Here is a 15327-nt window from a genome sequence, read left to right on the forward strand (position 1 = left end):
TCAAGAGCCCCATCCCACCATAACTTTTAGGGGTATGTATTAATGTCAGTGGTAATCTAGACTTTTTACCTTTCCATAGATAGGATTGCATAAGCTTTCCTAACTTCTGTTCCTCCCTAACCCCTAAGTACAGGGGAAGCTGCTGAAATAAGTAAAGCCATTTGGGGGTGAGAATCATATTAAACAGAGAAATCCGACCTCATAGGAAGAGAAGATAGACCTGCCAGACAGCAAGTTTTTGCTTAGTTTCTTCTAATAGAAGGGTAACATTGACTCTGTATAAAGTGGAGAGATCAGTGGGTAATAGAACCCCAAGATCTCTCAGTGCAGTATCCTCCCTCCGAAATGGAAAATCACCCTGCTAACCCTGTTGCATAATTGGGTCTAACACCAGCACCTTAGACTTATCATAACTGTTTATACCCTGAGAGAGTGCCAAAGTGCTGAAGAATAGAGAGCATGGGAGGCAGCAAGGTTTGTGGTGAAGCAAGTACTACCAAAATATTGTCAGCATAAGCTAACGTCTTAATTGTCTGATCTTGTATCCTCACTCCCCGCACAACTGGTGAGCCGTTCAGCGTTCGTATCAATGGCTCCAGGTAAAGGTCAAACAACAGGGGCAATAGGGGGCAACCCTGACGAGTGCCACACTGTATTTCAATGGACCTCTATACAGAGCTTGAACCGCCTGGAGATACCAATCAGGGAGACCCACCCATTGTAACACCTGGAAAAAATAGTGCCAGTTAACCTGGTCAAATGCCTTCGCAGCATCGAGACTGACCAGCATAAATGGTATATTATGCACCTGACAGTGGGAAACAGACAGGAGAACTTTCCAGATATTAATTACGGAATGCCCTTTTGGGACAAACCTTACTAGAGCACGGCTAATCAGCTCAGGGAGGAAATAAACGAGCATAGACGCCAACAGCCTAGCCAATAATTTAATATCCACATTTATTAAAGAAATCGGGCGATATGACTCTGGGACTTCCTGGGGTTTCCCCGGTTTCAGAAGCGAAGTAATTAACGCCATGTTTTCATGCTTTGGAAATGCACTGTATCTACCACCGATCGGTAATAATATAATAGGGGTCCCATGAGAGAGGCTTGATCATGCCTTGGATGTAAGGGAGCACTCAAGGTTGCCGATGCCTTCTCGACAGGCGAGGCATCTGCGCCCTCGACAGAAAGGTCTCCACCTCTCCTGCCACCGGGGACGGGCACCTCATGTATAGGCTTTGAAAGTGATCAAAGAGTTGCGTCATCCGGTCAGGACGGTTGACTATTTGGCCAGTGTTATCACGTAGAGCACTTACTGTGTGATTCTCCCCCAAGGACTTCATCACTCAAGACAGCATTCCCCAAGGCTTGTTCCCAAACCTATGGAAACGATATTTCTGATAAAGAACACTGCACTGCGTCTGCTCCTGTAGTAGGGGAGTTTAAAGTGACCTGAAGGGAAAGATAATTTTCCTTGTTACTAGCAGTAGGGCCCCTTGCATATGCCTGCTTTGCTCTCCATAGCGGTGATTCTAGATTTTGGATACTCTGGGCTACCCGTTTGCAGCGCGCTATCATATAAGCGATGATCTCTCCACGCAATACTGACTTAGCTGTGCACCAAAATAATTGCAGCTCATTTAAGTGTTGTTGGTTATGAGTAAGGAAGGACTCACACTTAGAAATCAGGTAAGAGTGAAACTCTTTATCTTGAGCTAGGTATCTGAGAACCCACCACCCCAGGGACACCTGAAAGTTCACTGTTGCCTCCAGGTCAATCCAGATGGAAGCGTGATCAGAAATTACATCTATCCCTAGCTGAGCCTCTGTGACTATAGGAAACGAGGAGGAGACCAAAATGTAATCCAACTGCGTGTGTCGTGCGCCCAAGATCTGTGCGTAAAATCCTTCTCGCATGGGTGCAGCAGTCTCCAAGCATCCACCAAAGAGGTGCAAAAGGACTGCAGCATCTCCGTACCTAGTTTAGAAGCGTGGGCCAGACTCGCCATCCCGTGCAATCCAGGGATCAATCCGCTAGCAGGTTCAGATCTCCCAGCACCAAAAGAGTCTTCCCGTGATAAGGCAATAGTTTATCCATAAGGGCTAGGAAAAATGTGAAGTCATAAGGAGTAGGTCCATAGAAGGTTAGCAGATATAATTCCCTTCCTTGGAGCCATAACTTCAGTTAATAGAAATCTCCCCTGCTCATTCTGTAACAAGACTTCTGATGTGCAGGCTAGATGTTTATGAATCAGTATCGCCACTCCTCCCTTCCGCCCACCAGATGATGAAAAGTGCACCTTACCCACCCAGGACCATTTGAGCTTCCGATGTTCACTATCTGAGAGGCGAGTCTCTCGGATGCAGGTGGTATCAGCCTTCTGTCTTTTTTTTTTTTTAATTTCTTTATAACATTTTAATATACATAATAATATTCAATCAAGAATAATAATACACAATACTGAAAAAGCATAAGGAAAAAAGTAATACGAAATTAACGAAGTGTTATCGTCCACAAATAAGGTAAATGATCCAAGAATTTAGAAATATTAAACAAGCTATTTAGTACCCAGCTTATAATCAATTCTGTTAAACCAAGACTGCGCCATGTTCTACCGACTTACTCAAAACTGCTTTACAGTGTTACATTCGGGTCTAAATTTTCACAATAATACTCTCTTTACCTTTCAAAAAATCATCCAACTGTTTGGGTTCAAAAAATTGATATTGTTTTGTGTGAAGGAGAATCCTACACACACAAGGAAATTGCAAAAGAAAATTTGCTCCCAGGGCCACTGCCCTAGGACGCAAATCTAGAAATAACTTACGTCTCTTTTGGGTTTCCCTTGACAAATCCGGGAAAACCCTTACTTTTGAACCCATAAATAAAGAATTTAAATGTCTTAGAGATAATCTGAGCACTGCATCTCTATCTAATTCTAGTGCAAAAGTCACTAACGAAGTAGTTCTTTGCGTGACCACCTCCAAAGATGATTCCAGGAAAGCCGTCAGATTCATTGCATTCTGAGGATTTAAATTTTCTGGAGCTTGCCCAGGAATTTGAATATAATAAGCTCTTGTAATTGGTGGCAGTGAAGTCTCAGGCATTCCCAAAATATCGACTGAATATTTCTTAACCATTTGTACCGGGGAAAGTAGTGGTGATTTTGGAAAGTTTATAAAACGCAGGTTAAGTCTCTTAGATTGATTTTCCAAATATTCCATGCGTCTAGAAGCAAAATTCCTTTCTTTAATCAATGATTTTTCCACAAGTTCCATTTTTTCAACCTTTTCAGAGAGGCTTTTTACTTCAACCGCGCTGCGTATGCTTTGTAGCGCTATAGAAATGCTAAATAGTAGTAGTAGTACTCAGCTAAAACTTTAATAGTTTCAGAATTCTTTGAAACAGATAACTGCAAAGCAGAGAGAGTTGTGGAATTCAGGTCCCAAAGTGACTCCAAAGTCACTATAGCTGGTTTTTCAATATTCCCTTCAATAAAAACCAGGGGAGGTGCTTGAACAACTTGTTCCAGGGTACTCACGATTGTAGATGCCACAAACGGAGTTGTTTTCTTCTCTGGTTCAATCAATCGTTCAATTGATGTTCCTGCTGCCTGCAAGTTCCCTCCCAGCTCGCTCCCTTCACCGCTTAGGTTGGAAGCGGCAGGACTCGTCTGGGAGCTCTCTCTTCCTGGTTGAGGGGGCGCTATACGTAAAACAGGGCTTAGGGAAGCCCCGTTGCCACTGTCGGTCAGCGCTGAGACGCTGGCACCAGCTGCAGGAGTAGAAGTGAGACCAGAACCGGACGCAATTCCAAAATGTTCAAGCGTCGGCTGTGAGAGCTGAGGTTTCCCGCCAGGGTTGGAGGGAACATCCCTGACTTTTCCTCGTCGCTTTCCCATCTCCTCGACAGGTAAAGGAGCTCTTTCCAGGTTCTGCTTGAGCACAGATTGGTAGCACGTCCGTCAGCGCGAGTCAAACCGTTGCCATCTTCAGCCTTCTGTCTTTTTAAAGCAGATAAAATTTTCTTATGCTTAATGAGGGAGGTGATCTTCCCAACATTCCAAGTTATGATCCTACACTGAGGCACTTACATTCACAATGTGTTATAGTACCGCTCATCATGATGCCTTTCATCTGATCCGGAGAGCTCAGCCTTCCCCCCAGACCTCGCAAATCACCCATTACCTTATTAGCTCAACACCCATTGTGAACCCGTAAGCCACACTTTTCAAGAGGTAGCCATAAATCCTCACCCGTGTCCGAAATTTTACAAAAACTCCCAACCTTGAAACACCTTGTACAAATATTTACTTGAACATGCTCCCAATAACCCTCCCCCCCATCCCACAACATAGGGTCCCCATAACAGGGACCAGCAAATAACCAAATACTTGGGAATCCCCAAACCCCCCTCTTTCTCTCCCAACCATCCTCCCTTCCCAGCAGTAATCTTCAAACCCCATATCCCTGCCCATCTGTCTGCCATGGCAGAGAACCAATCACAAAATGCTAGATTCCCCCCCCCCCCCCCCCCCCCCGAAAACCCGAGCAACAAAATGTTCTATGAAATAAATCAGTTTAGGCCTCTAGGCACCTGTAAAAGATTATGCAATTCTGTGTAAGGACTAACATAGATAAGGTCCCTCTTGTAATCCAACATAGTCGATACCATGTATTCCACCTCCATGATGCAGGTCCAACTGCAGTGATAATCCTGCGTCTTCTCACCCTGCAAGCATGTTGAGACAATCTTGTGCAGCAGACACCGTTTCATAGGTAATCCATTTCCTAGCCATATTCACTTTAAGTGCAGGATAAAAGAGCATAAAGCGGACCTTTTCTTCATATAATGCCACACAGATAGGCAAAAAACACCTCCGCTTCTCTTGTACTGCTATGGAGTAATCTTGGAAAAGTTTGATGGGATCATCCTTATAAGTTGAGTGTCACGTTTAAGCTTATATCAACATAAAATTTCTGTTTTATGTGCATAATTATGGATTTTTATGATGACAACCCACGGACTCTGTTGGCCATCTTGGAAACGTCCAATTCTCTATACAGAAAGGGCCAAAGCTGTCTGACAAAGCAAATTCTTTATGCAGCCATTGTTCCAAAAGAGTAGCTAAGTTCCTTTCAGGTAGGTGTTCTGACAACCCCACAATGCTGAGGTTGCTGCGTTGCGATCTGTTTTCCAGGTCTTCGAGTCTGTCTGCTTGCTCCTGGAGCTTCCGCTTCATATCTGCCAGTACCGGACTCTGTTGCACCATTGTATCTTCCAAGTCAGAGACCCTTGTCATGATTGTGGCCGTGCCCTTATGTCCCGACCTACTGTTTCTCTGTATCTAGCTCTGTGACCTCTCCAGTCTGCCTTTTTTCCTGTTGTTCTTCCTGTTAGCCAAGCCTCGTTTTGGTCTCCCTGCTTCATTTCCTACTTGCAGAGGAGTAGGCTGATAATGTCACAAGTAGGACCATCAGCCTACTCCTTTATAAGGACCCAGGGAACTTTCCTGCCTTGCCTTTGCAACAGGTCTATTTTTCCCTTTTCTTGTTGTACTGTTTGATTCTGAGGGAACTGGTCTTCTTGTTAAGCTGTGCCTCTGGGCACAGCCCTGAGCCCTGTGTGTGTGGTTTTGGTTTAAACCTGTATGGATTACTTGCCTGTTAACTTTGCTCCCAAGCAAAGCCCTGTTCTGTTTTTCTGTGTGTGGTTCTGGTTTGAACCTGAATGGATTATTTCCTTGTTATCTAGGCTCTCCAGAATAAGCCTGTTCTGTTTCCTTGTGTGGTTTCCCTTGTTACCTTTCACTCTTCAAAGAGCCGGTTGTTGCCAGCCCAGCTGCTTTCCTTGATTACTTTGCTTCCATGCAGCTGTGTGTGCTCTGTCTCTGCTTGCTTTTTCTTTCCCTACCCAGCTGTATGCTGGCTGAGTTCTGGTAAGAACATTGTTTGTTTTTCCCTTTGTTTGCTTTAAACCTTTGACTGCAGTGTAAGCCCTGCTTCTTTTTGATGTGTATTAGAAGCAGCCCTTCCCTTTAGCCTGCTTTAACTCTTTGTCTGCTGTGGTTGTCTCCTGATTCTTGTGAGCATTGCTCCTTATCTGATTTTTGTATGTAAAGGCAGCTTTCCCTGTTTGCTTGCTTTTCCCTTTGTCTCTAGTGTCTTTTATTTGACCCTGTGGCATAGCCTTGTGTATTCCTATAAGTGGCTTCCCTTTATCCTTGTGTGCTGAGTCACCAGACTTGTGTATTCTTATGAGTGTTTCCCTTTATCCTTGTGTGCTGAGTGGCCAGCCTTGTGCATTCCTATGAGTGGCTTCCATTTACCCTTGAGTGCCGTGTGTCACAGCCTTGTGTCCTATGAGTGGCTTCCCTTTTTCCTTGAGTGCCTGGTGGCACACCCTTGAGTATTCCTTTGAGCGGCTTCCCTCTTCCTTGAATGCTGTATAGTAGAGCTTAGAGTGTTCCTTCATGAGTGAATTCCCTTATCCTTGAGTGCTGTGTGGCATAACCGTGAGTGTTCCTTTGTGTGGCCTTGTCTTGAGTTTTCCTTGTGTGCTTTCTGTTTGAGTCCTCTCTGTGAGGTTTCTGTTTGAGTGGGTTGCTCTTTCGTTTAACTGTGACTACTGGCGCAGCCTTGAGCGGTCTCTCTGTGTGGCACAAGTGGGCTGTTCTTTCGTTTAGCTGTGACTACTAGGCTCAGCCCTGAGCGTCCTCTCTGTTTGGCTTCTGTTTGTGTTTGAGTGGGTTGCTTTTTTGTTTAGCTGTGACTACTAGCTCAGCCTTGAGCTGCCTTTCTGTGTGGCACACGAGTGGACATTTCTTCTGTTTAGCTGTGACTACTAGCTCAGCCTTGAGCTACCTCTCTGTGTGATTTCTGTTTGACTTGGTTAGGACTATTCATTTATAGCTGTGGCTTTAGCGCAGCCCTGAGCGTCTTCTCTGTTTGGTTCTGTTTGTGTTTGAGTGGGTGTTTCTTCTGTTTAGCTATGACTACTAGCTCAGCCTTGAACTGCCTCTCTGTGTGGCACGAGTGGACAGCTCTTCCGTTTAGCTGGGACTACTAGCTCAGCCCTGAGCTACCTCTCTGTGTAATGTCTATTTGACTTCGTTAGGAATATTCGTTTATAGCCGTGGTTCTAAGCACAGCACTATGCTGCCTCCCTGTGTGGTTTTATCTTTTACTTGTGGTTTCTACCATGTGAATCTAAGTGGGGTTGTCCTTTCCCCTTCAGTTTCTTTGTGCCTGTGTGTAGGGTCTTTTGACCCCTTGTTTGTGGCTCTGTTTAGTGCAGTGTGTGTGCACTGCTTGAGTAGTACTTGCTCAAGAGATTCCGTTCTGTTTCTTTTCCCTTCCCTCTGGTATGAGTGCGTTCCAGTTCGGCCTTGCTTACGGGTGGTTTCCAGTTCAGTCTTGTGGCCCCGTATGAGTGTCCTTCCTTTGTTCCTGATTTTGTTCAGTTCCGTTCCTTGTTTTCGCTTTAGCCAGGCTCTGGTTTCACCTTGTCTTGAGTGTGCTCTGTTTATTTGCCATGTCTGGTATCTTGTTTGTATTCAGTGCCTGGTTCGCCCCTGTTCTGCGCATCCCCAGAGGCCTTGTCTGCTGCAGCCCAAAGGCTCATCATCCCGTGTTCCGTGACAACCCTTTTCTCTAAATCAGATGTTCTCTTAGTTGTCTCTGTCAGCATCGCTTTCATTTTACTAAACTGTCTGGCTAAGTGCTCAAAGCGAGGTTCCAAAGCCACTCCCACTGTAGCAGTAATTTGCGCCAGTTGTCGGTCAGCGAATTCTGAGCCTAGTTGCAGCACCATGTCCGCCATCTTGGGCTCCACACCTCGTGTTTTTTCTTTTTCAAGCTTAGCTCCTCTCTTAGATGTTGCAGCCAGCATTGGCACCATATATTGGTCCATGAGAGGTTCCAATGTAATATGCGACCGTCGTTGCCCAGATTAAGGAACAGAAAGATTAGTTTTAGCCGAAAGCACGGGAACCCCAGAGGAGTGCTAATCCACAGCCACCACTCTCAAAGCATCACGTGATCTCCCACAAATTTGGATCGAGCTGGAATGGGGCCAGAAGGGATCTAGACATATTGATGGCAGTTTCCTACAGTTTTATATTATGACACCAAATTTCATTCTTTTTACAGAGTAAGTGGCAAGACTATGTAGAATATAACAAGGACTACATCTCTACCAAACCAGTTCTCTTTTGGGAGGCTGCAAAGGCAGTCTTAAGTGGGGAAACTATTTCTTATGTAGCTCATAAAAAACGAGCTGGAGAGGCCGAGTTGCCCGTTTGGAGGCCCAAGTGAAATGAAATAGACAATTGTTTGAAGTCCATTCCACTGCCATCACTAAGGGTCATATACTGGCCTCCCAGTCTGTGTTAAACTAGCTGATCCATTCTAGAACTCAGAGGTCATCAGCTTATTATCAATATCAAATGTTTAAGCATGTTAACAAAAAGGGGAGTCTGCTGGCTCATTTGGTGTCACAGATTGGGAGTCCGCGTAGGGTGGTTCAGTTGACTGATAGGGCAGAATGATATGTCAGAACTGAGGAGCGTATTATTGAACTTTTTCGTAACTTTTTATTCTCCTCCAGAGGAAGTAACCTGTTCCGAGGCAGAGGGAGCTGCAGCAAACGAGCCAAGTTAGCGAAGTCGGAGCCCACAAGCGCGCGCCGCAGCACCCCCCAGCGGCGTGCACCCGGGGCGGACCACCCCCACCTCCCCCCCTTGGTACGCCACTGCATCCCCTGTTTTCTTTTGCACAAGGAAGTACCTGGAATAGAATGCCAGCCCTTCTTCCCCTGGTGGAATGTGTTCGACTGCACTGGCCTTTAGAAGGGCAGAGAGTTCCTCTGCAAGTACCTGCCTGTGCTGGGAGCTGTGCTGTGTGTGGGGGCTGCCGAGAAGCAGGAGTGTACCTACTCCTAGAGTAGGTATAGAGGGCACTCCTCCTCCCTCCAAAAACCCTCCTAGAGGAGGAGGCAGTAGCAGAAGGCACCTGGTGGGAGAGAGAATCCATAGCATCATTATGCTTCTTGATTTGATAGACTAGATCCTCTACTTTTTCTCCAAAAAGATTGTCCCCCCCGGCAAGGAACATCCGCCATCCGCTGCTGAATAGAATGATCCAGGTCAGAGACACGCAGCCATGAGAGTCTGTGCATCACTATACCTTGAACAGCGATTCTGGATGTCACGTCAAAAGTGTCAAAAGTACCCTTGGCCAGGAACTTGCGACACTCCTTGCTGCCTGACCACCTGGCGAAAAGGCTTGGCCAGCTCCGTAGGGAGTGTCTCAACCAAGATGGACAGTTGACATATCGAGTCCCGCAAGTGTACGCTCGTGAAGAGCTGGTATGACTGGATCTTGGCAGCGAGCATAGCGGCCTGATACGTCTTCCTCCCAAAAGAGTCAAGAGTCCTAGCTTCTCTGCCTGGGGGCGCCGAAGCATAGTCTCTAGTACTCCTAGCTCTCTTGCAAGATCCGAGACATGGTTTTACCAAAGGAAAATCGTGCCAAACGAATCTCATTGAATTCTTTGATTGGGTGACCAGAGAATTGAACCGTGGACGTGCTACAGACGTAATCTACTTAGATTTCAGTAAGGCTTTTGACATGGTTCCCCACAGGAGGCTCTTAAATAAACTGGATGGGCTGAAGATGGGACCCGAAGTGGTGAACTGGATTAGGAACTGGTTGACGGACCGACACCAGAGGGTGGTGGTGAATGGAGTTCGCTCGGAGGAGGGAAAGGTGAGTAGTGGAGTGCCTCAGGGATTGGTGCTGGGGCCGATTCTGTTCAATATATTTGTGAGTGACATTGCCGAAGGGTTAGAAGGTAAAGTTTGCCTATTTGCGGATGATACTAAGATTTGTAACACAGTGGACACCCCGGAGGGAGTGGAAAACATGAAAAAGGATCTGAAAAAGCTAGAAGAATGGTCTAAGGTTTGGCAATTAAAATTCAATGCGAAGAAATGCAAAGTGATGCACTTAGGGAGTAGAAATCCACGGGAGGCGTATGTGTTAGGCGGGGAGAGTCTGCTAGGTACGGACGGGGAGAGGGATAGTATCTGCGGATCTGAAGGCGACGAAACAGTGTGACAAGGCGGTGGCCGTAGCTAGAAGGTTGCTAGGCTGTATAGGGAGAGGCGTGACCAGCAGAAGAAAAGAGGTGTTGATGCCCCTGTACAAGTCGTTGGTGAGGCCCCACCTGGAGTATTGTGTTCAGTTTTGGAGGCCGTATCTTGCTAAGGATGTAAAAGAATTGAAGCGGTGCAAAGAAAAGCTACGAGGATGGTATGGGATTTACGTTACAAGACGTATGAGGAGAGACTTGCTGACCTGGACATGTATACCCTGGAGGAAAGGAGAAACAGGGGTGATATGATACAGACGTTCAAATATTTGAAAGGTATTAATCCGCAAACAAACCTTTTCCGGAGATGGGAAGGTGGTAGAACGAGAGAGCATGAAATGAGATTGAAGGGGGGCAGACTTAAGAAAAATGTCAGGAAGTATTTTTTCACAGAGAGGGTGATGGATGCTTGGAATGCCCTCCCGCGAGGTGGTGGAGAGGAAAACTGTAAAGGAATTCAAACATGCGTGGAATAAACATAAAGGAATCCTGTTCAGAAGGAAGGGATCCTCAGAAGCTTAGCCTTGAATGGGTGGCAGAGACGGTTGGGAGGCCTGGGCTAGTGCTGGGCAGACTTATATGGTCTGTGCCAGAGCCAGTGGTGGGAGGCGGGGCTGGTGGTTGGGAGGCGGGGATAGTACTGGGTGGACTTATACGGTCTGTGCCAGAGCCAGTGGTGGGAGGCGGGGCTGGTGGTTGGGAGGCGGGGATAGTACTGGGTGGACTTATACGGTCTGTGCCCTGAAAAAGACAGGTACAAATCAAGGTAAGGTATACACAAAAAACTAGCATGTAATGAGTTTATCTTGTTGGGCAGACTGGATGGACCGTGCAGATCTTTTTCTGCCGTCATCTACTATGTTTGAGAGCAGAATCCACCACCATGGAATTATGGGTAATTGGGATCTCATCAATCCAGGTTCACCGTGGATCCAATATTGGGACTCAGCTTTCTTGGGAACCACAGGGTCAGACAGAGGGGCGGACCAATTTTGCATAAGGACTTCCTTCAGTACCTTATGCAGAGGGACTGTCACAGCCTCTTTAGGTGGAGAAGAATAATTCAGGACTTTGAGCATCTCGGTCCTGGGCTCATCCTCAACCTCCACAGGGAAGGGAATAGCTGTAGCCATTTCCCGGACAAAGGAGGAAAAAGACAGACTCTCGGGTGGAGATAGTCTCCTGGGCTCATCCTCAACCTCCACTTGCATTTTTGCTTGGTTTAATTCCTGTATTTCTTTGTTTGTTTGAAGTCATTAATTAAAAAAATTGTTTAACAGTAAAAAGTATTATTGTATTTAGGCAAAAGTGGTGAGAATGTATTTTGGTGGCCATCCACATATTTTCTCTGGCTAAAAATGATTTTTTTTCTATGGGAAATACATTTATTAGAAGATTTCAACAATCAAATCACAGAGGTTCACAGAATTCTTATAGACACCTATAAAGAGTTCTATGTGGCATCTTATCCTTGGTTACCCTACTAGGTGCACAAAAAGTCTATGAAGGAGCTAAGAGTACTGCAGAGTAGGAAAACACTTTCAAGTTCAGGACAACCTCAGAATTATGCAGGAAAATAGAACTGTATTAAGAAGAGTTATTGTAACCACTGAAGGACATATTGTGTAACGTATTTCAGCAGAGACAATAAGACCAAGTTACTAATTAAAGCGGATGCTCTCTGTGGACAGCAGAATGGAAGTCCTCACAACACGGGTGACCTCACTGACTGAGCCTGGAATGGAAAATGCTACTCTAGCTTAGAGTTTATTCTTTGGAGGTGTTTGCTATAGCGCAGTGATGGCGAACCTTTCAGAGACCGAGTGCCCAAACAGCAACCCAAAATCTAATTACTCATCGCGAAGTGCCGGTACTCATTATGGGCGGGGTCACCACATATGACTCCACCCCATGATAGCCACACCCCCTTACACCAGCCTTGACACATATAAACAAACATCACTGAAAATATTATTCTAGTATAGGAGAAAAAAATAACATGATTTTCTTTCATTATAAATCATTGCTGTAAGTTATTACAGCTCCAGTATACCCAGTGCAAAATAAGACAGCAGATGTAAATTCTCAAATTGGACATATTCCAAACACTAAAATGAAAATAAAATGATTTTTTTCTACCTTTGTTGTCTGGTGATTTTGTTTTTCTATCCATATTGGTCCTAGTTGCTGATTCTGCTGCTATCTGTTCTCTTAACTCTGTTTTCAGGGCTTCCTTTCCATTTATTTCTTTACTTTCCTCCTATCTTTTCATTTCTTGCCCTCCATCCATGTCCAGCAACCCTCCTCTCCCCTCCAGCCACAAATGTCCAGCCACCCTCCTCTCCCCTCCAGCCGCCCATGTCCAGCCACCCTCCCCTCCAGCCACCCTCCTCTCCCCCTGCCCTCCCCTCCAGCCACCCTCCTCTCCCCTCCAGCCGCCCATGTCCAGCCACCCTCCCCCTCCAGCCACCCTCCTCTCCCCCTGCCCTCCCCTCCAGCCACCCTCCTCTCCCCCCTGCCCTCCCAGCGGCAGGCCTCCCTCCCACCCAGCACCAGGCCACCCAGCATCAAGCCTCCCTCCCTCCCACCCAGCAACAGGCCATGCACCCACCCAGCACTCCCACCCAAGCACCAGGACACCCACCCAAGCACCAGGCCTCCCACCCACCCAAGCACCAGGCAGGCCTCTCTCCCACCCACCCAAGCACCAGGCCATGCACCCACCCAGCACTCCCACCCAGCACCAGGCCTGCCTCCCTCTCACCCAAGCACCAGGCCATGCACTCACACCCAAGCACCAGGCCACCCAAGCCTCCCTCCCTCCCACCCAAGCACCAGCCCTCCCACCCACCCAACCAGCAGCAGCAGCAAGCAGGCAGGCCACCCACCCTCCCACCCAAGCACCAGGCCTCGCTCCCTCCCTCCCACCCAGCGTGCACCAGGGCACCCTCCAACCCAGCCACCCACCCGGCGTCAAGCTTTCCTCCCTCCCTCCCACCCGGCACCAGCCCGCCATCCCTCCCTTCCTCCGAACCCCAAGAAATTTAAAAGTCTTCCCTTGTCCGAGTAGGCGGCGTCACCATCAGCAGTAGCAGCGAAAAGCGTCTCTCAAGCTGTCTGGTCCCGCCCTAACAGGAAATGAGGGCGGGACCAGAGAGCTTGAGAGACGGAAGGCTGAAGACGCGACGAACCAGCAGCACGCTTTTCGCTGCTACTGCTGATGCTGACGCCGCCTACTCGAACAAGGGAGACTTTTAAATTTCTTCGGGTTCGGAGGGAGGGATGGAGGCCGGGCGGGCTGGTGCCGGGTGGGAGGGAGGGAGGAATGCTTGACGCCGGGTGGATGGGTGGGAGGGCTAAGTTTCGGGTGAGGCGACCGGTGGCGCGCGTGCCAACAGAGAGGGCTCCGCGTGCCATAGGTTCGCCATCACTGCTATAGCGCTTTAACTGACAAACAGAGCTAAGCGGTTTACATATGAAAAACAATTATTCACAAACTGAAAAGAAAAAGGAGCTACAATATAAGACAGGACAGAGGGGACAGAAGATAATACAAAGCCCAATAATCAAAGGGGGGGAAAAAAAAAAGAGGGTAAACCGGGGGGCGATTGCTCCAGCCACAGCACACACCTGGGCCTAGGATCTCTGATGACCAGGGGTGTAGCGGAGGTCGACAGACACGAGGCACATGAGCAGCATGCTGAAAACGCCACCAGCAGAGTGCACCACTCAAACAAAGAATGGCCCCGGAAGGGGCCCGGGATGCTGCATGGTACCTGGTGAGTCAATCTCTCCGCTACGTCTTTATCTTTCTTGATCACCCCTTTTACCCCTCGGTCATCCAGCAGCCCAACCGATTCTTTTGCCGGCTTCCTGCTTTTAATATACTGAAAAAAATTTTTGCTATGTTTTTTGCCTCTAATGCTATCTTTTTTTAATACTCCCTCTTGGCCTTCTTTATCTGCGCCTTGCTTTTGCTTTGACACTCCTTATGCTGCTTCTTGTTATTTTCAGACGGTTCCTTCTTCCATTTTCTGAAGGCGTTTCTTTTAGCCCTAATAGCTTCCTTCACCTCACTTTTCAACCACGCCAGCTGTCTTTTGGACTTCCGTTTTTCTTTTCTAATTCGCGGAATATGTTTAGCCTGGGCCTCCAGGATGGTATTTTTGAACAGCGTCCATGCCTGTTGTACAGTTTTTACCCTCTCAGTTGCCGGTGGTGGGAGGCAGGGATAGTGCTGGGCACACTTATAAGGTCTGTGCCAGAGCCGGTGGTTGGGAGGCGGGGCTAGTGCTGGGCAGACTTATACGGTCTGTGCCCTGAAGAACACAGGTACAAATCAAAGTAGGGTATACACAAAAATTAGCACATATGAGTTATCTTGTTGGGCAGACTGGATGGACCATACAGGTCTTTTTCTGCCGTCATCTACTATGTATAAGTTTTTTTCCCACCATTCTTCTCATTTTATCATAGTCTCCTTTTTTAAAGTTAAACGCTAACGTACTTGACTTCCTGTGTATAAATACTTCAAGGTTGATATCAAAACTGATCATATTATAATCACTGTTATCAAGCGGCCCAAGTACCATAACGTCCCTCACCAGATCATGTGCTCCACTAAGGACCAAGTCTAGAATTTTTCCTTCTCTCGTCGGCTCCTGCACCAGCTGCTCCATAAAGCTGTACTTGATTCCATCAAGGAATTGTACCTCTCTAGCATGCCCCGATGTTACATTTACCCAGTCTATATTTGGATAATTGAAGTCACCCATTATTATCACATTGCCCATTTTGTTTGCGTCTCTGATTTCTTTTATCATTTCTGTGTCTACCTGCTCATTCTGGCGCGGCGGACGATAGTACACTCCTATCACCGTCCTTTTCCCTTTTATACATGGAATTTCAACCCACAAAGATTCAAAGGTGTGACTTGTGTCCTGCTGAATTTGTAATCTATCTGAGTCAAGACTCTCGTTAATATACAATGCTACCCCTCCACCAGTCCAGTAGAAGTAAAACTCAAAAGCCACAAGTTCCTCTAAAGTATTCTCTAAAACTTCTAAGAGCATACAGTAAGACTAGCCCTTTATCCAGCAACACCAGCAGACTAAAGCGTAACTAAAGCGTCTATTAAAAGCAGGAAGCCGGCAATAGAATTGGTTGGG

General features: G+C 46.9%; 1 protein-coding gene across 3 annotated transcripts in view; it reads right to left on the bottom strand.

The window, feature by feature from the left end:
* Positions 1 to 15327, bottom strand: part of UBXN7 (UBX domain protein 7) — a 588902-nt gene that overhangs the window by 5037 nt on the left and 568538 nt on the right. The gene's annotated exons all lie outside the window — the stretch shown is intronic.

The sequence above is a fragment of the Microcaecilia unicolor genome, chromosome 10, assembly GCF_901765095.1.
Source record: "Microcaecilia unicolor chromosome 10, aMicUni1.1, whole genome shotgun sequence".
Taxonomy (NCBI): domain Eukaryota; kingdom Metazoa; phylum Chordata; class Amphibia; order Gymnophiona; family Siphonopidae; genus Microcaecilia; species Microcaecilia unicolor.